Genomic DNA, 22447 nt, shown 5'->3' with positions numbered 1-22447 from the left:
AACAACCAAAGAAATCCAGCTTATCCCAGAATGATTCACTAACTAGGACAAACGCAAGGATATATGGGTGGCTAAGAGAACATAGTTGTGGATAAGAAATTCAGAAACACTGAATTCATTTGTAAACTTGGCTGGACTGCAGAAAGTGGTTCAGGGAGGTGGCAGTTCTTCCTATTTTATTGAATCCAGAAAAGTGCACCTGTTCCATTCAGAATAATAATATAAATGGTACAAAACTGCAGTTTTGTTCTAAGGAAGGCATCAAGATGACTGATTTGACACCTTGTAAACAAATGTTGTCTGAATTACCATGGCCTATGTGAGCATCTGTATGAAGAGCTCTCTGCTTTTTAGATCATAGCTTAGTGACTAGTCCCGCTCAGTTATCTCAGAAGCATCTATGTGGAGCAGCAAAAAAAAAAAAATAAAGCAAATAAGCAATCAGTGCTTTGATACAAAAGACTTACACTGTTCTGAAAGCAGTCATCAGAAATCCCTACTGAAAAATGTCTGCTTTCTTAAAAGCACTCAGGCCTTCTCTCCTACCCTTGTTTTCAGCAAACAAAATGCAGGAAAATTCAGGCTTAGTGTTGACATGCTGATAAGCCATAGCTAACATCTCCTTGACAATATGTAAGAATATAAGAAATTTATGATATCTGCAATTACTGCACAGAAAAGAGGAACTGCCCTTGAATATTCAGACAAATATGAGACCAATAAGTTTTAATTTCCTGTGAAGTGCATCCTTAATAAACATGCTTAATATTATTTTAATATATATCCTTTTAAATTATTTTCATAAGCTGATCAAATCAGTAGAACTGGAAAACTGGGGGGTTTTGTTTGTTTGTTTGTTTTTAATATAACCTTGCATACTTTTCAAAGACATGATAGGAGAGGAACATGGGAGAGGGAAGAAAATTGCTTATTTTAATTAAGAGAAGAAATAGAACTCTTTGTAGTTATACGCATTTCTAGAAAAAAAAACTCTCCAAATTAACATATCACAGAAGTGACAGACTTGAAGCTGCACATTGAGTTTTAATTCCTGCATAAATCATGATCTAGAGGAAGGCTTTTGATGCAAAGGACTTTGTCACTGACTGCTACTCAGAAGGCTATAAGTTGCTCCTTATTTTCCTTCAAAAATTTGTCCATGGTTACCTGTTATATAAAACCAAAGGAACATATAAATGAAATTACTTATGTGGGTCTAAAATACTATCTGTGCATGATGGTGGACTCTGTATGCTGAACTTATTCAGTAGCTAAGATCAGCACTGACTCATGGATTTCAAGACATAAAAAATTCCTTTGACATTCTCATCTCATTCCTCTGTTAGAGACAACTGGAACTCAACATAAGTATCCTGCAGCGACTGCACACTCTAAACTGCCATACTTATGCAAATGCTTTGACAATGTGAAGTTGCAATAAAAATGTTAAATGTTCTGAATTGGCCTAATGATCCAGCTGCAACTACTGATGGTTGCAGCAAAATTCATCCTGGACTTGTGCACGGCTGACTCTCAGTAGCATGAACTTGTTCTGGCTCAGGTATGGCACACAATTACACTTCTCCCCACACAGTCAGGTGTAGTCAGGAATGCAAACTGTTGAGGGAGAAAAGGTAAAAAACTTATCAGCATAAAGCTAATTCATAAAAATTGTCTGAAGGAGTCTGAACCAGCGAAGTTAATTTATACTGGACCATCACTCTGTCACAGCGCTTTTGATCTGGAACTCTGAGTCTTAATACTGACTTCAGTATATTGTCAATACATGTCAACACTTGTCAATACAGCATTCTCCTGGAGAAACTGGCTGCTCATGGGTTGGATGGGTGTACTCTTTGCTAGATAAAAAAACTAGCTGGATGGCCAGGCCCAAAAAGTTGTAGTGAACAGAATCAAATCCAGTTGGTGTCCGGTCATGAGTGCTGTTCCCCAGGGCTCCGTATTGGGGCCAGTTCTGTTTAATCTCTTTATCAGTGACCAGGACAAGGCAATGAAGTGCACCTTCAGTAAGTTTGCAGATGACTCCAAGTTAGGTGGGAGTGTTGATCTGCTGGAGGGTAGGAAGGCCATACAGAGGGATCTGGACTGGCTGGATTGATAGGCTGAGGCCAGTTGTATGGGGTTCAACAAGGCCAAGTGCTGGGTCCTGCACTTGGGACAAAACAACCCCAGGCAGCGCTACAGGCTCAGGGAAGAGTGCCTGGAAAGTTGCCTGACAGTGTTGACTGACAGCCGGCTGAACATGAGCCAGCAGTGTGCCCAGGTGGCCAAAAAGGCCACCAGCATCCTGGCTTGTGTCACAAACAGTGTGGTCAGCAGAACCAGGGAAGTGATTGTCGCCCTGCACTCATCACTGGTGAGGCTGCATCTCAAGTACCATGTTCCGTTTTGGGCTTCTCTACAAGAAGGTACTGAAGGGTGCACATTGAGGTGCTGAAGCATGGTCAAAGAAGAGCAACGAAGCTGGTGAGGGGCCTTGAGCACAAGTCTGATGAGGAGTGGCTGAGGGAACTGGGGTTGCTTAGCCTGAAGAAAAGGAGGCTGAGGGGAGACCTTATCGCTGTCTACCGCTACCTGAAAGGAGGTTGTAGCATGGAGGGTGTTGGTCTCTTCTCCCATGTAGCAAGTGATAGGACAAGAGGAAATGGCCTCAAATTGCACCAGGGGAGGTTCAGATTGAATATTATGAAAAATTTCTTCAGAGAAAGGGTTGCCAGTCATTGGAACAGGCTGCCCAGGGAAGTGGTTGAGTGACTATCCCTGGAGGTGTTTAAAACACACATAAATGTGATATTGAGGGACATGGATTAGGGGTGGACTTGGCAGTGTTATGTTTACAGTTGGACTCAATGATCCCACTTGTCTTTTCCAACCTAAATGATTTCCAACCTATGTTTTCAGTCACCCATCTATAAAACTAAATAAGTTGAGAGGGTATTTCTCTCATCTCAGATATTTTGTAGAAGAAATACATAGTTTGTGAGATGCTTTAGTATTTTGAAGCAATGAGCATAAATGTCCTCTACACAAACATCATCAGTCCCATCGAAGAGTGAATTTGTCGGACTAGCAGTTACGATTGGAGATTTCCTGCAGTTACCTTGCTAGATCGTATGATGTGAACAGCTTAAAGAGTTAGCTTGGAATTCAGTGTGGGGCAATCTACCAAAATGACAATTGCAAAATTTAGATTGTAAGGAGCTCTCTACTACCACAGCTAGACACAACTCTTATCCAGCTGGTTTTAATATGTCTGTGCAGGATGCAGCTGTTGGACCCCAGGGCACTCACACTACCACTCTGGCAGTGTGAGGAGAAGAAAATGGTCATTGAGATTCATAACATGTTATTTACTGACAGTTTTATTATATCATAAAGCACTGTTACTGAGTGCACTGAATGGAAAAAAACTTCAAGGTACCTGTTTGTTTCAGCATGAAGAAGGAAGAAACTCTCCTACTTTAGATGCTTTTTTCAAGGAAGAAGCAGCAGAGGTTCTGTCTGCTTCTCTTTTTGGGCCTGGGATTTAGTGAGGCCTGTTTGCCACATATAACCAGTGTCACTGCTGTCTGCAATTCTTAAAACTTTCTTCGCAAGAGTTCTGCAAGACAGTTCAGTCTTGCTGGTTGAGGTGAAATAGTGTGAAACATCCACCTTAAAGATCTGAAAGGAAATTTTGAGAAGCCATGACTGTATTAGCTTATTCTCCATCATCTTGCAAATATGCATACCACCATGAGCTAGTTAATGCTCCAGATTTTGAATACATTAAGAAAGCATCATCCACTCTAAAGATTTAAAACTGAGCTAGATGGCACATCTTGCTGTGGTGCATATGAGCCACTGTGGTACTGGTGGGAAAGGCAGAAATTGAAGCTTGAGGGGATAAAACCAGAAGCTAGTTTCCCGGAGATCTCTCTTGCAACTCTGACCTAGGGAAGCCATCATCATTTAAGAGGTATGACTACTGAACATGTTTATGAGTAAATACGTGATATAGTTGCTCTGCTATCATTTGTTATAAATACTATGGCAGATGAAAGCCAGAGTGAGGTAAGGACCTTAAACACAATGGAACAAAATAGAAGTAGCATGCTGAAATGCTATGCAATTTGTCTTCTTTAACATGTGCACACATACAGTAGCTCCTTCTGCATTTGGAATTCAATGTAGATGAATCAGCATGTCCAGTATCAGTAATTACAGCTTTAAATGCGCAGCTATTATGCATTCATCTTGTGTAGCTTGGGATCAGTCTATTCTACCAGGAATAAAGAAGTCCTAAGCAGATGCTAACGGTTTGTAACCGTTCTTGAGTAAGCAGGCACAGCCACATGCGCAGCCTTGGGTCATGCAGCAGGAGTGCAGCCTCAGCACTCTGCTCCCTGGGAAGAGACCAGGCCCTTGTAGAAGAGACGTTCACCTCAACACAGCAGTGTTGTGAATTAGGTCCTCCCAGCCCCCCATCTTCTTCAGCAGGAAATCTTTGCACATTCGTTGTCCCATCTTCCCTTCCACGTTCATTCATTTGCACTAATTTATAGCCTTCCTCACTGTCCTGTTATGTGGGCCTCAGGAAGGTTTTGATGAGGACAGCCCTTCAGGACCCCTCACAGCTCTTGTCTCCTGGGGACCTTGGACCCACAACCACCAGCTGCTCACCCATCCTGGGCCCCCATGGTGCCACAAACACCCCCCTGTGCCCCGAGTGCCCGCAAACAGAATCATATAATCACGTAATGGTTGGGGTTGGGGTTGGAAGTGAACTCTGGAGATCATCTAGTCCAACCCACCTGCTAAAGCAGGTTCACCAGAGCAGATCACACAGGAATGTGTCCAGGTGGGTTTCGAATGTCTCCAGGGAAGGAGACTCCACAATCTCTCTGGGCAGCCTGTTCCAGTGCTCTGGCACCCTCAAAGTGGAAAAGTTTCTCCTCATATTCAGATGGAACCTCCTGTGTTTCAGTCTGTGCCTGTTGCCCCTCATCCTATTGGTGGGCACCACAGAAAAGGATCTGGTCCCATCTCTTGACATCTTGAGATATTTATAAATATTGATGAGATCCCCTCTCAGCTTCTCTTCTCCAGGCTGAACAGACCCAGCTCGATCTCAGTCCCTCCTCATAAGAAAGGCGCTCCACACTTCGCAGACCGCCGCTGGACTCCCTCCAGCAGATGCGGGGCACAAGGCGGCAAACAGGAGAGGCAGCAAGGGCCAGGGGGACGGGGCTCGCGGGTGCTGAGGTGAACCGCGCCGGGGAAGCACCGGGACACTCGCTCCTCCTCGGCCCCGGGGCGGGAGAGCGGGAGGAGCCGGCCCGGGGCGGGGCCTGGTCTGCCGCGCCGCCTCACGGCGCCCCGCCTCAGGCCGCCACACACCGGCGCTGGAGGTGAGGGAGCCGCCGTGCTGCAGCCCGGGCGGGTCGGGGGCGGTGGGGGCTGCAGCCCAGGGCTCCGTCTTCGGTGTCGGGTGGCTCGGCGGGGCGCTGGAGGCGGGAGGAAGGCCTCCCGTGGCGGGGACGGCTCTCTGGAGGCCCTTGCAGCTGGCGGCGGGCACATCCGTGCGTACGGTGCCTGGTTTCTCTCACCTTGTTTTCCTCCCAGTGGGGTGGGCGGTCTCGCCGCGTGGGGGCTTCGGCGTGTGCCGTCGGGTTTTCCTTCGGTTTCATTTTTGCGGCTGTTCGGTTCTCCCCGCGGCGTGGGGAGCCCTGCGGGGGCGGCGGGCCGGGCGCGGCGGGCGGGGGTCGCCCCAGGCTGGGCTGGGGCAGGGGCTGAGCCGGGCCGGGCGCGGCTGGTCCCCGTCCCCGCTGGGCAGCCCCGTCTGCACCCGAGGCCGTCCGCCCCGCTGCCGAAGGGCTGACAGAGAACGCTTCTCCTTTCTGGGCTGTTTGTGTTTGTTTGGGGGCGTTTTTTTGTGGTTTTGTTTTTTGTTTTTTGTTTTTTTTTCTGTGAACTTCCACGGACTTTTAAGTCTCTTAATCGTAGGGTTGTAGCTTTATAAGTAAAAAAACAAAAACAACCCAAAACCAACAGCGTGTGAGGGAACTGCGAGGGGTACGTCCCTGCGAGCACAGGCTGCTCCAGGCTCGATCGAGCTGCCCAGGCGGGCGCAGCCCGTGCGGGGTCCGCGCTGAGCGGGGGCCGGGCCGGGCCGCTTCTGCCCGAGATGCAGGGTTTGCTGAATAGCAGGAAACTCTTTGAATGGTAAAACTTACCTCTCAGTACCATGAAACGGCTTTCCTAAAGTAAGAATGTTTCAAAGCACTTCTTTGGCTATCAGAGGTTGTTTTATTTTTTTCCCTTCCTTTTTTTATACTACTTCTTAAAAATGGAGCTATGGTGTGTGCTGTTGCTTTAGGAAAACTTTGTGCGGATGTTATGTTAGGTGTCCCAAAGGAAATGTAAATATACTTGTTTCATGTTGATTCTAAAAGGATATTGCTTAAGGTGGAGAAACGGTGGGTTTTTTCCTTCTCTTTTGTTAGATAATTATGTTTTTATGTAAATGTTACGAGCAAACATTTGCATAATGTGATGAGGAGGAGGTCATGAATAGTAGTTAAAACCACAGAAACTCTTCTTAAAATGAATCTAACATAAGGAGCAAGGGGCATTGGTAGTTCAGGAGTTAGTGAACATATAGTGTAGCACTTACTGTGTCTTCTGTGTCTCAACATAAATTTATAGGATATTTATCCCATGATTTATTATGGTAGAGGTGCTTTTGTAATAAAACTCATTGAATGGTCTTTCAAAATTCTTTGATCTTCAGAGAATACATAGTCTGATGAATGCCTGATGTAGTTGTTGCTCTGACTCTTCCAGAACCTAAAGAACAGAAATAATTCTTAATTTGTCACATGTCTTCCTCCAACTGGATACTTTTTCCTATCCTTAATGTACTTTTTTGCTTTATAGCCATCTCATAATTGATTCATGAAAACCAAAATTGAAGACAGATCACAGAAGGGTTAGGGTTGGAAGGTCTGAAGACAAATATTTATATGTATTTAGGTTTTAAGGATCAGTTTCTGGTAATTAACATGTCAAGCTAAAAATAAAATGCAATTGTAAAAATGTTCTTCTTCACTCCTTTTATTTTACTGTATTTAATCTCTTTCATAGATTCTCTCCCTCCCCCAGTTAGATAAAGCCAGGACGGGAAAATAATTTTCGAAGTTTAGGAATTGATCCTTAAACCATTAAAAATGGCAGGAGGTTTCTTTCACTGAGTTCAGCTGGTGCTAGCTTAGAGCTGTTTATAACCCTTAGTTATGTATTTAGGTCTTCTTGATATCAGGAGAATTGAAACATGCCTGAAAATAACCGTATGCTTGCGTGGTTTGCTGTAATAGTGTGTGTTTGTGGGATGGCGTTGGGTTTTTTTCAGTTTTGTTTCTTATCTAGCCTGTAGGTAGGTGAGGGATTTCTTTTTTTCTTACTTTTGACAACAGTGGAATGGGCTAGGAACTATAAAAAAATATTTTCTTTGTGGCTTGCGTAATGTGGTACATGTAGCATTGAAAATGTACTTACTGGTTCCTGCAGCTCCATGTGTACGGTGTCCACTCTGTGTGTTTGTGCTCTGTGTAACCAAGGCACAGTAAGTGTGCTGGCGTTCTTGGCTGCTTTAGGGTAGAAGCTGGCAACAGCCTTTTGTTAGGACCTGGGCAGCTGTTTGTAAGGTGCCGTTCCCCCTTCTCCCCTCAGCTCCCATTTAGTTTTAAGAAGAGATAAGAGCTGGCACAGCTTCTGTGCAGTTTCCAGCACCCTGCAGGGTACAGTGCTAACAGTTGCTGTGAGCCTGCCTAAGCGTTTGTCTTACACAATGATTGCAGATTGTATACTTGATGGTATTGCAGTGTGGTTACTTTGGTTACTGCTGGTAATTATATGGTGCTATAGTTGAAATTTATATACTGTGGAAGCTAAAAAGCAAACTTCACTAGTCAGGTGAAATAAAATGTGCACTTAGAAGCGTATAGATGAGCAGTTTGGTATATGTTGTAGTGTTCAAAACCCCATATTGCTTAGAACTGAATAGCAAACTCTGCACAAGTTGAATGCAATGAAATGCTTCTTGAAATTGAGGCTTACTGACAGTGCTAGGCAGGACTGGGAAGAGGGTCTTCATGCTTTTCCTACTATCCAGTGTTAGGTACAGCTTCGACAATTTTTCGTCCTCTAGGTATAATTTGTGTTTGAATCCATTTTGTACTGCACCTGCTTGTTGTGGGCCAACACCACTGATATTCTGAACTCTATTTTCCCTAAATAGATCAAGTGTTTCATTTGTCATCACAGATTCCTGCTGTGATTATGAAGTCACATGTCTTATTCTTCACATTTATACTGTCCAGAAAGAGCTTTTTCTCCTCCCATGTGAGGAAGAAACTTCAAGTCCTTCCTCAGAGAGCTGGAAATCCTGTATTTTATCTTCCCACTTTATTCTTCAGCTGTGAAGTAGAAAACCCTATCAGGCTGTTGCAAGGTACAATTATTACCATTTAACTGTTATTTCCTCCTTGCATCATAGTAAAAAAAGTAAGTTACTTGTAAAACTGTGTGGTACTGTGTAGGGTGCATCAGTCACAGAAAAAGCCTATCTTGGTGCCCTTTGACTAGAGCTAGTTTATGATCAGAATTATGTTAAGTGTAATGGACACAAATACAAAGATGATTTGATTATACCAATACTTAAAAAACCGAATACCATTCAATAGTAGAAATACTGCTGTAATTTACAAATGCAGCTATTAAATCTTGTTCACAACTCCAGAAACATAGCTGTGCCTGCTGAACTGAAGGAAACGGCTAGCATTTAAGCTTGTAGCTTGATGAGCTACAGTTTAATGGGATGTTGCCTTCAACACCAAAGCTGACTTCAGAATACTACAACTGTTATTACAGCTTGCAACTTTTTTGACTGGTGGCAAACTGTTGGTGGGGGTTTGTGATAATATTGGATCACTGAACTGATCCAGGTTAAAAATAACTTTGCAAGAACAAAAGAGGTTGGCGTGGAGGGCAGCTATTTTTCAACTGACTGTTTAAATGGTGCAATTTGCTGGTACAGCCATTTGTGGGGATGTGTAAATGGCAGTGGAGAGGTGGAAGAGAAGTGGAATTAGTAGAGACCTGTTAGTGTTGTCTTAAGAAAATAGTATGTGAGATTTCTGTCAGTGTTCCTGTAATCTAGTCAAGAGAGAGGAACTTGTTGCTTGGTTGCAACACCTGTTGCCCCTACCATGTCCCCAGTCTGCATCACAGTCCAAATTTCACTTTCTTTGCCCATCAGGGCTTCTTTTGTTGGCGTGAGCTTTAGCATTGCAAAGCCCAGGGGCAGACCTGTGTCTGCAAATGGAGTGAATGAGCTGGATTCTCCTTGGGCTGTTTCGTAGCCAGAACTTCCCATCCATCTCTATTTGGGAAAGGAATTTTCTCTTTTTCTCCTGCTGAGTTTGTTTTCATCATAAGTTCTTGGCCTGGGTACCTATGTGAGTCATTTAAATGCCGGAGAATATATCTAAGTAGCTAACTGATAGCTTAATTGTAGCTGGGGTGTGCCTGTCCCTCTTCTGATCTCAGTGCAACTGGTCCAGGCAGCAGCAGCTGGAAGAGCAGGGAGGTACCAAGGGTGGCAAGCTGATGGGAGTCCCAGGTCTGTGCTGGGCTCGTAGCCTGTGCTGGCCTTTGTCCTGTGTTACTTCGCTGCTCTTGCTGACTGGTCTGTGTAGAAAGGTGTCCCAGTGCTGGAATCGCGCTCCCATTTGATTACGTAAATTGTTGTGAAGCCTCCTGCCACTGAACACAAGACCATGAGAGCTGGTAAGAGTTTTGTCTTTACAAGCTGTTGCTTCTTCCCCAAATCTAAGGTTGATTTTTTTTTTTTTTTTTCCCTTTCCAGTTCATGAAGAGCATTAAGTGCTTGAGATAGCATGTCGACCCAGAGAAACAGGGAGCAGCCAGGTTTCTATTTGGGTCATGTGCAAATCCATTACAGTTGCCACCGTTGCCTATCTCTGATCAGAAGATTAATGAAAATATTTTTTTTTGGGTCAAGATGGCAGTCCTCATGGTTACACACCTTCCCTAACCCAAGCTGTGAAGGTGTAGTATTATGAAAAAGGAGCTTAGAAATTCACAGGCTTCCTTTTATAACTGTATATTAAAATCTTCAGAGTATGATTGACCTAAATGGAAAGATTCCAGGAAACCCTGGATACTGCTAAGATAACTTTCTACCTTGAGACGTTCTACAGATGTTCTTGGTTTTAATGTGTTGTGAGTCAAAGCTTTTTGCCTGAGAGTAATGCAACACTTTATGAGACCATGCCCTGGCTGACAGTGCGGCAGTTGCACTACATGGCTTGTTGGTGCCTTCTCCTCAGGAGGAAGGTGTTCTTGTGCAGTGGTGTGTGGTTGTCTTGTTTGCCCGTCATTGATAACAGTAGCTCAGTGACTTTTTTTTAATCTCTGGAAAAGAAACAAAACTATCTTGGCTAAGAACGCTGAATTTATTTTCAGTGGTGCTGAGTTAAGTTTTTCAGATCACTTTATTACTTGGTTACTTCAGTTGTCAGGTCTTACATTCAGAACCCCAGTAAGGGATGTGTCAGGTGTGTCAAGGACCTCTGTCTTTAGTGTGCACTTCTATTGTTCTAATGTCTGACAAGTTTGAGAGGGCTTGTGTACAGACTTGTTTGAAAATACACATATTTTTGTATTCATAAGTCTAAAAGAATGTTACTAAGGCAATAAATAACCCTATTCAGCCTTTTTTTCTCCAATATGTCTCCTGGCTGTATTACAAAAGGTTGTCTTAGGATGGAGGGGTGAATATTTGCCTTCTTGGCTAATAGAGAGGTTAGCATGCAGTATGGTCTTTTGGCTTGTGAGTCAAGGTAAAAATTACTGCACCCTTAGCTTCTTCATACCACAAAGTGTCATCAGCAGATCTACACCTGCAGGCGCTGATTAGGATCTTTTCACCACTTTCCTTTATGATATGTTTTATGTGAGTCTATTCAGAGAGCAGATGGGGTGTTCCTGGTTTATGCAGTGTGGAGATTGCCCTTACCCAGCCCGCCCAGCTCCTGGTCACCAGGCTGCAAAGAGATAAAGTGGTATTTCTGTGGCTTTGAGCAGTCTTGTGTAAGATCCCTCAGATCTCTGTATAAGTAGTCTGGAAACAAAAAGGCACATGTGGCTTACCTTGCATGGAAGAGTACACCCTTAAGTCAAATTTGAGTACCTAGGTATTGTGAAAAACGGTGTCTTCATTCTGAGTAATGTGGGAGTCAATATGGGTAATTGTATAAGGTATATTGCAGTGCATACAGAAGCCTTTGAGAGACTGTCACTTTAGCCCTTTCTTCCTTACTCAACCTTGCACACACTTTGAGGAAAACAAAAAACTTTTCATGTTCAGAGTGGTAGTGGAAGATCCTTGGGGGGAAGAGAGAAGTCCCAAGTTCAGTCACTTTGTTCAGCACAGAAACAAAGGAAGTATTATGAAGTGGTTTTTGGCTAGGAAACAGAAAACCTTTTCATGGGAGTCCACAGCTTCTGGTTTTGTTTTTAATACAAACATGATGATGTAACAAGTCATCTCATTAAGGAACGATACTTGAACATTTCATGTTATTTGGTTTTGTTTACACAGTAAACCTTTTGCCAGCTATTCACAGATCACTATAGTAGGACACTAAAGTATTGCAAATGGAAATAAAATTATTATAACATTATTAATAGAAATCTGAATTGGAACCTTACTTTGCTTTGAGGCTTTACACTAGAAACAGATTGAAACTATGGGGAATGTGGATGGGTAAGGACTGTAAGTCTCTTGTTATCACATTTGCTCTGGTTATGCTTCTGCTCAAATGTATGGTGATGATCCTGTCAGAGATGTGGTGCTACTACTTTAGTCTTCAGGCATGTGAATATGGTCATTCTAAGCATATGCAGAAACAGAGATGACATAGTCAAAGAGGCAGTTTGACATCTGATTTCTAGGCAGAAAACCAGACATGGAATATTATTTCTTGGTGTGCAAATAATGTAATTTGAGTATGAGATATTAAAAGTACCTACAATTAAAACACAAATATCTGTGTAATTTTAAGACACCCTTTAAAATTCTGTTGTAACTAGATGGAACAATGAATTTCAGAGAAGTTTTAGTGATACTGATTGTGAGAAGGAAGAGCTTCAGACCTCTCCAATAATATAGTCCAAAGTAATTCAGAAGGACCTCTTAAATTGCAGTGTGAATGGCAGATTGCTTCTCTATCATTTATGTAGGAATACTTGCTAACATGTTCACTGTTAAATTAACAGTTCATTTGGTCTTTAAAATATAATTTTTCAGAGCTGAGACTAAAAGAATAAGTAGCTTATAACTATAAATATTTATGTTAAGATGGTTAGTGTTCTACTTCACGTCTGAATTGTATTCTTAAGGATATTTTAGTTAGTCTTAGGCTCCAGTGTTTGAAAAAAGTGACTCCAACAGTAGGAGAGGTGTCCTACTTGTTAGCCCTCAAAACTTTAATTAAGTCTTGAAGTATTATAAACTATCATCTTTGCTCAGCCCCGAGGTCTCTCTCAACTAATTAGGACCATGTCTGTGTATGTTAAACAGCAGATTTGGTGTACTGTGGTGTTCTCATGCAAAATAGCTAAGAAACATACCAGTGTCTAGCTAGACTGCATATTTTGTAAGGCTGTCCTGTGCCTTTGTTTAAGGTTTACATGATTGCTTCTCTTTCTTTAGGTTGCTATTGTGCTAGAGAACATACCAGTTTCTGTTGTATGTTGGTGTATTAATCGTTGTGACTTCTGTGATGTGCTTTGCATACAGTTACACTGGCGTCTGAAGTGTTACTGCAGACAGCCGGAGCCCATCTAGGACCGTCTGTCTTATTTGACTAGCTGTTTTTAACAGAGTAGCAAAACTGGAGGTTTTGAGCAGCAAATGATTACTTTGAGGTCACCTACAGCCTGTACTGCCTGCAACGAAGTCAGTGTTTCCCTCATTTATGTCTCCTTATCTCAGCACACTGCGTTGCTATTATTATTATATGAACACAGGCCTTCCTGTTGTGCTGTAATTAGCCAAGAGTGAGCACATGAAGCTTCAGTATAAAAGAAGAAACACATTTTGATTCTGAGTTACTGGTTCTCAAACTTGGGATTATTGCCTTCTGTTAGCAGCTGAACTGATCAATTAAATTCCTCTTTCTAGTAACAATCCAGTGAGTCATTAAACTAATTATTGCATTTCTAATTTGTGGGAAAATGCAGTGGGTCTGCGGAGTCCTTGACAGAAAATATGGGAGTAGAAATCAGCCTTGAAGATATTAAGATTTACCCTTGAGAAGGAAGGGAGTAAAGGAGTATCCGGAGGTACGGACTTGTACCCGTGAGAAAGGAGAGATATACCCGTGAGACAGAAGGGGATAGAAGAATAACACGGATGATAGCAAAATTAACCAATGAGATGTTAGTGCTGTAACTTGTGGCCAATAGTGAAAAGACACATGAACTGGTAGAATTGTATAAAAATGCACTTGTAGCAATAAATGGCACCTATTACTTTCATCTTGAAAGAATTTGGTCCATGTCGTTTGTCCGTCTCAACCGCGACACTAATTAGTACTCATTTTTTTCCTTTTCTGTATAGGCTTGGTTGTAAAGAGGTGTCTAATATGCACTTGTCTCACTCACAGCTTTAAAAGATACAGTGCTTACTGTGGCAAGGCTGTTTGTGTTGTAAGATGAATGTACTTTGCAACACCAAGAAAGGAAATTGTTATCGCTGTGTTTCAGCAATGTCCATAACAGTATTTTCTTAGCATATGAATAGTTAGAAATGTTATATAGACAGGAAAAAATGAACCCTAGTCTATTCTGTCTTTGGGGGGGGGATACAGTTTCTGGAATTAGCTGGATTTCTTTGGAGTCTGAGCTCCATTGTACTAAAGCCCAAGCAGAGCATGCCTTGCACGTTACTGACCTCTGAGTTTATTTTGATGAGTCTTTTCAGTGTTTGAACCTACCCAGCTTCTTTTCTGCTTCATGTGCTTTGTGTCACAGAGGTGACGGGAACTCTACAGGGTGGAAGATGCATCTGAAGATTGACATGTCAAACTGATTGTCAGAGAGCAGTACCCTCTTTACCTTAGTTTCTTCAGAGGAAAAGTTGTGTAAGAATCCCTACAGTAGTTCTGTATTGCAGAACTCATCTTTGAACCTGCTCGAGAAAGATCACTGTAGTTTTAAGTGCATTTGATCAGACCGTGACTTCAGTGCAGCCCCAAAGTAGTTGTGCATAGTAGGAGTATCCTACCTCCTAATTTTGGTCCTTGAATGTACCTGTGCTGTAAGAATGGTAGTTTTTTAACAGCTGTTTGACCTTATGTGGAGGTCAATTATTAACTAGTAAGCAGCCATGAACATCTGCACAATTACTGAGTTCAGTTACCTTTAGCACCACTTGCCTTGACTCCTCCCATACACATTGCAGAGACTACCTGTCACTCAGAATTGCCCTGTGCATCTCGGCACTTTAATCATCATTCCAAATTTGGTATGAAGTAATGATCTGCGACTACAGAATGTTGAAACCTAATCAAGACCCTTTCATGTGTTGCAGCTGTTCACATTCCTTTTGTTAGTTTGCTGCACGGGCTTCCTATCCGCAGCCTCTCCCTCTGACACATGCAGGAGCTGAAGTGGTGAGATCTGAGTGTGGGTATTCTTTGGGTGAGCAAGGGAAGCCCCTGCTAGGGGAAGGTGTGTGCCATGATGTAAAGATTGAAACGCAGCTTCTACCTGGCCATGGTTTTTCCATACTTAGCCACTCTTCTTTTATGTGGGCAAAGGTGGCTCTGGATCTCACTCACAGCTGTCCCAGTGGCAGCCTTGCCAGTGCCCTCAATCAGCCTTGTGGCATGATGGTCTGGGCAGATGTGCCTCAGGACACAGCTGGCAGAGGGCTGACATCAGCACAGTGTTGATGCAGATGACTGATAGCGTGAGGGGTACATGTAACGTATTACCATGAAGAACTGATGCACATACAGATCCTCTGGCTGGTTTGTGTTTAACTTGTAAATGAACTATGGAAGTCACCTGTGTTTGAAGGATGACCTGATTTCTTTTATTGTGATATTATACAACAAAGTGTAGCTTTGCATGTTTCATTCTTCTTGCATCAGGTTGTGTTTGGAAAAAAAATGACTAATGAACAGACATATTTTTGTTAAATTAAGGCATCTAGTGAGAATTGTAGTAATTAAAAAAAAATCTGTATTCATTGTGTATTGGAAGCTAAGGCACTTAACTTCATTATTTTAAATAATCACATGTATTGCCAGGTCATAATCTAACTTTGACTGTACATTTGCCTTTCAAAAGGGAGATACTGCAGACTGACTTTTTTTTTTTTTTTTTTCCCTGCCTTGAGGCAGGCTGTGAAAGCACTGGAGTGGTTTATTTTAGAAGTGTACCCCACAGCAATTATGATAAAATTTATTTAAAACTTTTTCCATGTATGGCATTATAGCAGCCCTTACTTGAGCTGAATCTTACCTTTTTATGACTGCATTCCTGTGCCAGGCTGACTAGGTGATCAGAAAGGCACTGGAAGTCAGTGGGAGACAGTTGCATCAAGTGGTTTGTAGCCCTTTGCAAAACTCAGGTAGATTTCCCCTTGATTGGGAGGGGCTTGAGGAAGAGCTTGAATCTAAAATTATCATGTTCAGTTTATTTTAGTCTGAAATTATCTGGTCTATTCACATGTTGTTTGTACAGATATTATAGAACTTTGAGTTGAATTAGGCAGCTAACAAATGTGATCTGAAATGTATTCAGTCTTCTAATTTATTTGTTCATCCAACCCTGATTTCTTTAATGTCCAGTCTTTTTTGCTCTATCTTTTCAATGTCCAGTATATGTCTGATTTAGTCTGCAATATCAGGATAGCACCACAGCTATAGCAAATGTGAAAAATGTGCAAGCACACGAGAAAATTATCTGTTTGGAATAGTTAAACTGGAGGTTAAAATGCCAGTGGCAATTTCAGCTGCTTTCAGCTGAAATTACATGTTTAATAAGAGACTGTGGTAGGAAGTAATTTATAAATTGTTTGGTGCTTTTTTTTTGTTTGGTCACAGCCTGACATTAGTAGAAGAATTCCACTTTGCTTTGCTATACCTGCAAATGATAAGGTGCATGATGGGAATTGTGGCTCATAAAACTTGAGTTAAAACATAAGATGCCTTAGGATATTTGTGTTGGCTGCTATTGAGCAATGTCTTGATTTTTACATAGACCCTCACAGCAGAAGTATTTATCTTAACTTTAGGTCTAATTACAGGGATCGTTAGTTTCAGGATTTTAACTTGTTTGTTGAAATGTAAACATTTTTGTCAGTGTTTGCAAAGCTGTAATATTGTGCTAAGCACCACAAATTAAATGAAAACCGCTGGGATTATATATGTTTTTATGAAGTAGTTTGAGGGGTAAGTAAGTAGGCATTGTGAAAAATGGGACTTAATTTTTCCATTTGCAATCATCTCTACGGATATTAGAGATGAACCTCTGGAATTTAGTAACTGCTTGGGTTAAAACTTTGTTACAGTAGCAACTACGTTAAATATTTTGATGTTTGCTTGCAGTGTTGGTTTAGTATTGTTTAACAGTATTTAGTATTGTTGGTTTATATTGGTTTTGTGCAGAATACATTTGAAACATTGGGGACTTACATTAAGAGGCTTTTCAGCTGAGGCTGAAAAGGTTGGGAGCAAACAATTTTTGAGTCTGGTGTTTTGTTGGCACTTCTGCTAATTGAAACAAGAAGCAGCTGTTGATACAGGGAGGTGGAGGGTGAAAGTCTTTCTGTAGGAACTCAGACATATTCAGTATAAACATAGATTCTGCAAATTTGTTGCTTTAACCTGTCAACTGTAAGTGATATTTATAAAGTGCTTTGCAAACTCTGAGAAATATTATGAAGTATCTATTTACAAAGTGAGAATGGTAGTATGGCAATAATATACTGGAGGGTGGGATTTGCACAAAGCACCCTCAAACTTGGAAGGAGGCGAAGTAAAATTATTAGTGGTTTCTTTGTAACTTCTATGAGCTTTGCTGGATACTGTGTCTTTGCCATTAAGACTAGACCTAAAGTTGCAAACACAAATTTTATAGAGCACACCTGATGCAACTTAGCAGCTACCTTTAATTCTTCCATAAAATGCAATGTGGGAATGAGTAGTTCAGCAAGCTGCAGCTGGTTCTTGTAACCTCCGTTTTGGTTGTATAGATTTGATATATAAGGCACTGAAGGTAAAAACGTTTTCATGAAGATCAGCATACAAGGCCTAGGCTAAGTAAGTTTTTCACGTGTTGTTAAAAACTTGTGCGTAGATTGTCACGTTCAACTTGATACTCTGCCCAACAAGCTGTCACTTAAAACCTGGGATGTGAGGAGAAAGCCAGGGCTTGCCCCATGAGACCTGTTGAGTCCCTGCAGTTTGTTCTGGCAGAAGTGAGGGATGCAAAGGCTCAGCAGTTTACATGAGAGGCTCTTAAGGACTAAACCAAAAGTTATAAGAGCTGTACCTTTAAGGACTAAATGGAAAAAGGAGAAGTACAGTGTACTTTGTATAGGAAAGGGGTGGGTGCTGTCCCTGTTGTGTTTCCTGTGGTTTGTCACCATATTGCAGCAGGGCGGTGTGCTCTGCCTGGTACCTGTTTGTATGCATGACAAGCAAACACAGGCAGTCAGCCTACTTGTGCTGTGGGTCTCTAAGAACCTCTAGCAGCTCCCAGACTTGGATTTGACACTGTGAAGCACCTATGTTATTTAATGGACCTTGGCAGTATATTTCATGCCATGTATTCCGTTATGTGACTTTGTGCCTATATATTCTGCTCTGTCACACTTGTTCTGTTGACGTGTGGTATTGTATGAATGTAACTGACAATCAGGCCTGGCATTCACTGAATGATTAGCAAAGTCAGCAGTGATGTTGGGAAGTTATAGGGTCATTCTTGTTCCTTCCGTCTGTTCGTTTACATTCTCTTTGAGAGAACAGGGACCTTTTCAGCAAAAGCAAACATTTTGGTGAACTAAACCCTCAGACAGCGATCTATCATTTCAGATGTGTGCAATGGCTATTAAATGGAGAGGGAGAAAAATAATACCATTTGTTCCAGTTTTAACTTTTGTTGTGCTGATAGTAGATAACAAAAGTGGTGACAACAGTAGCAAAAGCCAATTTGCAAAGAATTTTACTCTAAGTACCCTAGGAATGGTATGTGTGAGATCATGTTATCTCCACTATATTGCATTCTGTTGAGTTAGCACCAAAACTGATTAATAAGGTCTTCTTTAAAAATCTATGTAGAGGGGCAAACTGTATCCGCAGTTTGACACCAAGCTGGGAGGAGTGGCTGACACGCCAGAAGGCTGTGCCACCATCCAGCGAGACCTGGACAGGCTGGAGAGTTGGGCGGGGAAAAATTGAATGGAATGTAACAAGGGCAAGTGTAGAGTCCTGCATCTGGGCAGGAACAACCCCAGGTTCCAGTATAAGTTGGGGAATGATCCATTAGAGAGCAGTGTAGGGGAAAGGGACCTGGGGGTCCTGGGGACGGCAGGATGACCGTGAGCCAGCACTGTGCCCTTGTGGCCAAGAAGGCCAATGGCATCCTGGGGTGTATTAGAAGGGGGGTGGTTAGTAGATCGAGAGAGGTTCTCCTTCCTCTCTACTCTACCCTGGTGAGACCACATCTGGAATGTTCTGTCCAGTCTGGGCCCCTCAGTTCAAGAAGAACAGGGAACTACTGGAGAGAGTCCAGCGCAGGGCAACAAGGATGATTAAGGGAGTGGAGCACCTCCCTTATGAGGAAAGGCTGAGGGAGTTGGATCTCTTTAGTCTGGAGGAGAGGAGACTGAGTAATGACCTTATTAATGTTTATAAATATGTAAAGGGTGAGTGTCATGAGGATGGAGCCAGGCTCTTCTCAGTGACAACCGATGATAGGACAAGGGGTAATGGGATCAAACTGGAACACAGAAGGTTCGATTTGAATATGAGAAGAGACCTCTTCTCAGTGAGGATAACAGAGCACTGCAACAGGCTGCCCAGGGAGGTTGTGGAGTCTCCTTCTCTGAAGAGATGCAAAACCCACCTGGACACATTCCTGTGTAACCTCATCTTGGTGTTCCTGCTCCAGCAGGGAGATTGGACTAGATGATCTTTTGAGGTCCCTTCCAATCCCTAACATTCTGTGATTCTGTATCTGGTTTTCACTGGGAAGAGAAATTCGCATTCATGCTCAGCCATGACTGGATTGATTTGAATGTGGTCCATAAAATGCGGTTGGCACTACAGCTGCTCTACCTTGCATTGACAAGGATGTTTTTTCTTTTTGTGCAGCAATACAGCCTAAGAATGCCAATAATCAACAGCAAGTTCAGCTAAACAAGAACTTAAACAAATGCAAAACAAAGTAATTTATCTGTTTAGTTGCTGTGATAAAGATACATAGACTTGAAAGCCAGGAGTCCCTCAGATCTAATACTGTGTTGCAGTGGCACACAGCAAAATGGTAAATGATTTTGAATACAGTGTAAAACTAACTGAAAACAATTGTTTTTTATGAAGTTATAGACTAGTATTGGAGGTGCGATGTGTTATTCACTGATTCATAATACAGATTTTGCAATGATTTTAATAAATATTGTGAAATATTCAGTTTTATATTTGTGTTTCAGCTACTGTAAGAACATATATGTAAGAAGTACCTTCATTGTGTAGTAAAAAATGTTAGCTTTCTAACATTTTAGATACTACTTTTCAGTAAAAATCTATTTTTTAGTATTTTTTTTAGTGTTAAAGAGTTATACAGGAACAAATTACTTTTCCATTTCACAGTTCTGATGGTATGTTCTTTTGAGGATATTTTTCAGTTTCTCACAGCATGTTAACAACAAATTGTATCTTATAACCCTTTATCTCTCTGTGTGTATATGTACAACATACGTATGTATAAATATCTTCATAATATAAAAAATGTCTAATATGCAATGTATAATGTAGACAGCATATATAACACATATATAAAAATTGGATATGTAAGTGTAACAACATTATTCAGCCTACTTCTGAGGGGCCTTTCTGGACTCAGGTAGATTTTACACTTTGTGTATTTCCTTTCGGCCTAATATGCCTACCTATTACTTAAATATGTGCTTTTACAGAGATTAAAAGTATATGCACTTTTCCTGTGTTTTCAAAGGTCTGGTCTAAATAGGAATGTTCTTAAAATCAAGTTTGTTTCTAGTAAATGGAAGTGATCACAGTAAGTTTGTGAGTGATTACAGAATAGTTTTTTTCTGTTTTGAACTGTGGAGAGGAAAAAGGGCTGTAAAAGAGGTAATTTATAGTCATATTTTATTTGAAAACATGATTAAACATGCTCCCTCCCCCCACCTTTGGTCTTATTTTGACCTTGTAAGAATATGAACATCTTCCATGATTTTATAGTTTTGAACATGGAAACTTCACAGGTTGCCCGGGCTGTACTGTCATCCACATGGGTGATACTGCCTCTTGCTACCTGTCCCAATGCTAGAAGCAAATGTAGATGTCTTATAAGGAGCACAGGGCCCCCTTGAAGTTGTAACTCAACAGCTTTTTGTAAAGAGCCAGCAAGCTGGAATTTTTAGATACTTCTTGTGCAACTCAGATGCTGGAATTGAAAAATGCTCTTGCAAGTCACACTGTTGAAGCATTAATAGAGCTTTGCTCTGCAGGCATGAAACAAAAAGGACTCTCTTTTCAGATGTTCTTAGCTATCAAGCAAAGCTCCCAAAGCTGTACCCCAGGTGCTTGCAAACGCTGATGTTTAAACCTTGAGTTCCTTGGCCAAAATAGTGCATGCTAGGGGAAAAAATAATTAAGACAGAAAGTGTTTCCCAGGTCAGCTAAGTGTGAGAAAGTGTAGTGTACCTGTTTTTAACATTTGAAAGTGTACAGAATTATGCTTCCTGGTGCCGTTAGTCAATGGCCAGGAGAATAGCTAGAAACCCAAACCTAGAGCAGCTTGTTTTCCGCTGATGTTTGGTGAAAATATATTTTTCACAAGAGAAAAAGGAAGGCTAAAGCCTGTCAAGGTGTTCAGTTTGGTGTGATTTTTGGATGGTGAAAATGTATAAGGCACTTACGTCGTGCATCAAATCCAGCTTGCTTTACAATTCACGGTTTTTCTGAAGTGGTGCATTTCTAGTTCATGAGTTGAAATACGGATACCCAGAGGAGTGGGTGTGGGGATGTTTATAGGGTGGTTTTGCCCCTTTCTGTCCTTCCAGGCAATATGCTTGCTAGCTGGTCTGCAGATTTTTTTGCCAGTAAACTGGAGAAGGCTGACAGTTTCTTTGCCATCTACCTGTGAAGTAAGACCATATGTCAGTATAATGGAAAACTGAAGTAGACTGTAAGGATGGGGAGAACAATGACCTAGAATAACAAGCTGGTTTATTTTCAGTAAGGTCTGCTTTCACCTTACTTCTCTTCAACCATCCCCCTCATCTTCCAACCCCCAATGCAGATGGACTGCAAATAGATATTTGTCTGGTAACATGTAGGATTCTGGCAGTGAGCGGTGACCAACACAATCAGGAAAAAGAAGGACTTTTCTTCTTTCATGGTGTTTCAGGAAGCATGTTCAACTCCAGAAATCATTGGATTGAGTGCAGGTAAAGCTTCAAAATACACTGTTTTCATACAGGATTGTAAGAAACTGAGCTGCTTTTGTCAGTTTAAATAGGCCTCCTGAGTTCATATTGCCAGCCTCTTTTGTAGGAAATTATATGATCAGTCCTGTTTGGACCTACAGCGTATTGCAGGTGCAACCTTCAGGACCTCGTATTTTTTCAACTGTTGAAAACCGCATTTTTTAACTCCAGGACTTTGAGTCCATGCTATAAGCAGATTAGAAAACTACTGTTTCAACAACAACAAATTTAGTAAGTGTTTTCATGTGAGAGAGCTCTGTTTTCTTTCTCAAGGTGTTTCCTTAAATACTGTTTATCAGAGATGAAGTACCTGTTATAGGATTGTGCACTGTTGGTAACTCATACAGATAATTTGACAAGTGTCCTAGCAGTGGAACATCTTAGAGGAGAGGGAGAGAGTCACGTTGAGGATGGTGGATGAGAAGAGCTTCCATTTCTAGTCTGCTGCAGGACCACACATTTCTTTTCTCTGGCTCTTCTGCACTGTAGCAGGATGCATACATAAGGCACCTGCCTGCTTTTTATCTAGAAGGGTGATCGTCTGGAGTGATGGACCTACCTCTTCCATCTTGTGGTTTTTTTCATGTTTTCCTTACTCTCTTGAGATTTACA

At 41.7% G+C, this 22447-nt stretch overlaps 1 protein-coding gene across 4 annotated transcripts in view; it reads left to right on the top strand.

Annotated features, from left to right (window-relative positions):
* Positions 1-5387: 5387 nt before the first annotated feature.
* Positions 5388-22447, top strand: part of PIP5K1B (phosphatidylinositol-4-phosphate 5-kinase type 1 beta) — a 121225-nt gene continuing 104165 nt past the window's right edge. The window contains exon 1 of one of the 4 annotated variants that reach the window (XM_082074248.1): positions 5388-5582. The gene's annotated coding sequence lies outside the window, so the exon portion shown is untranslated. Of the gene's footprint in view, positions 5592-22447 lie in introns of all 4 variants that reach the window. The other 3 variants (XM_082074250.1, XM_082074249.1, XM_082074251.1) reach the window with 3 other exon arrangements.

This window comes from Streptopelia decaocto (assembly GCF_964273445.1).
Source record: "Streptopelia decaocto genome assembly, chromosome: Z".
Classification (NCBI taxonomy): Eukaryota; Metazoa; Chordata; class Aves; order Columbiformes; family Columbidae; genus Streptopelia; species Streptopelia decaocto.
This window is presented reverse-complemented; position numbering and strand designations above follow the sequence as displayed.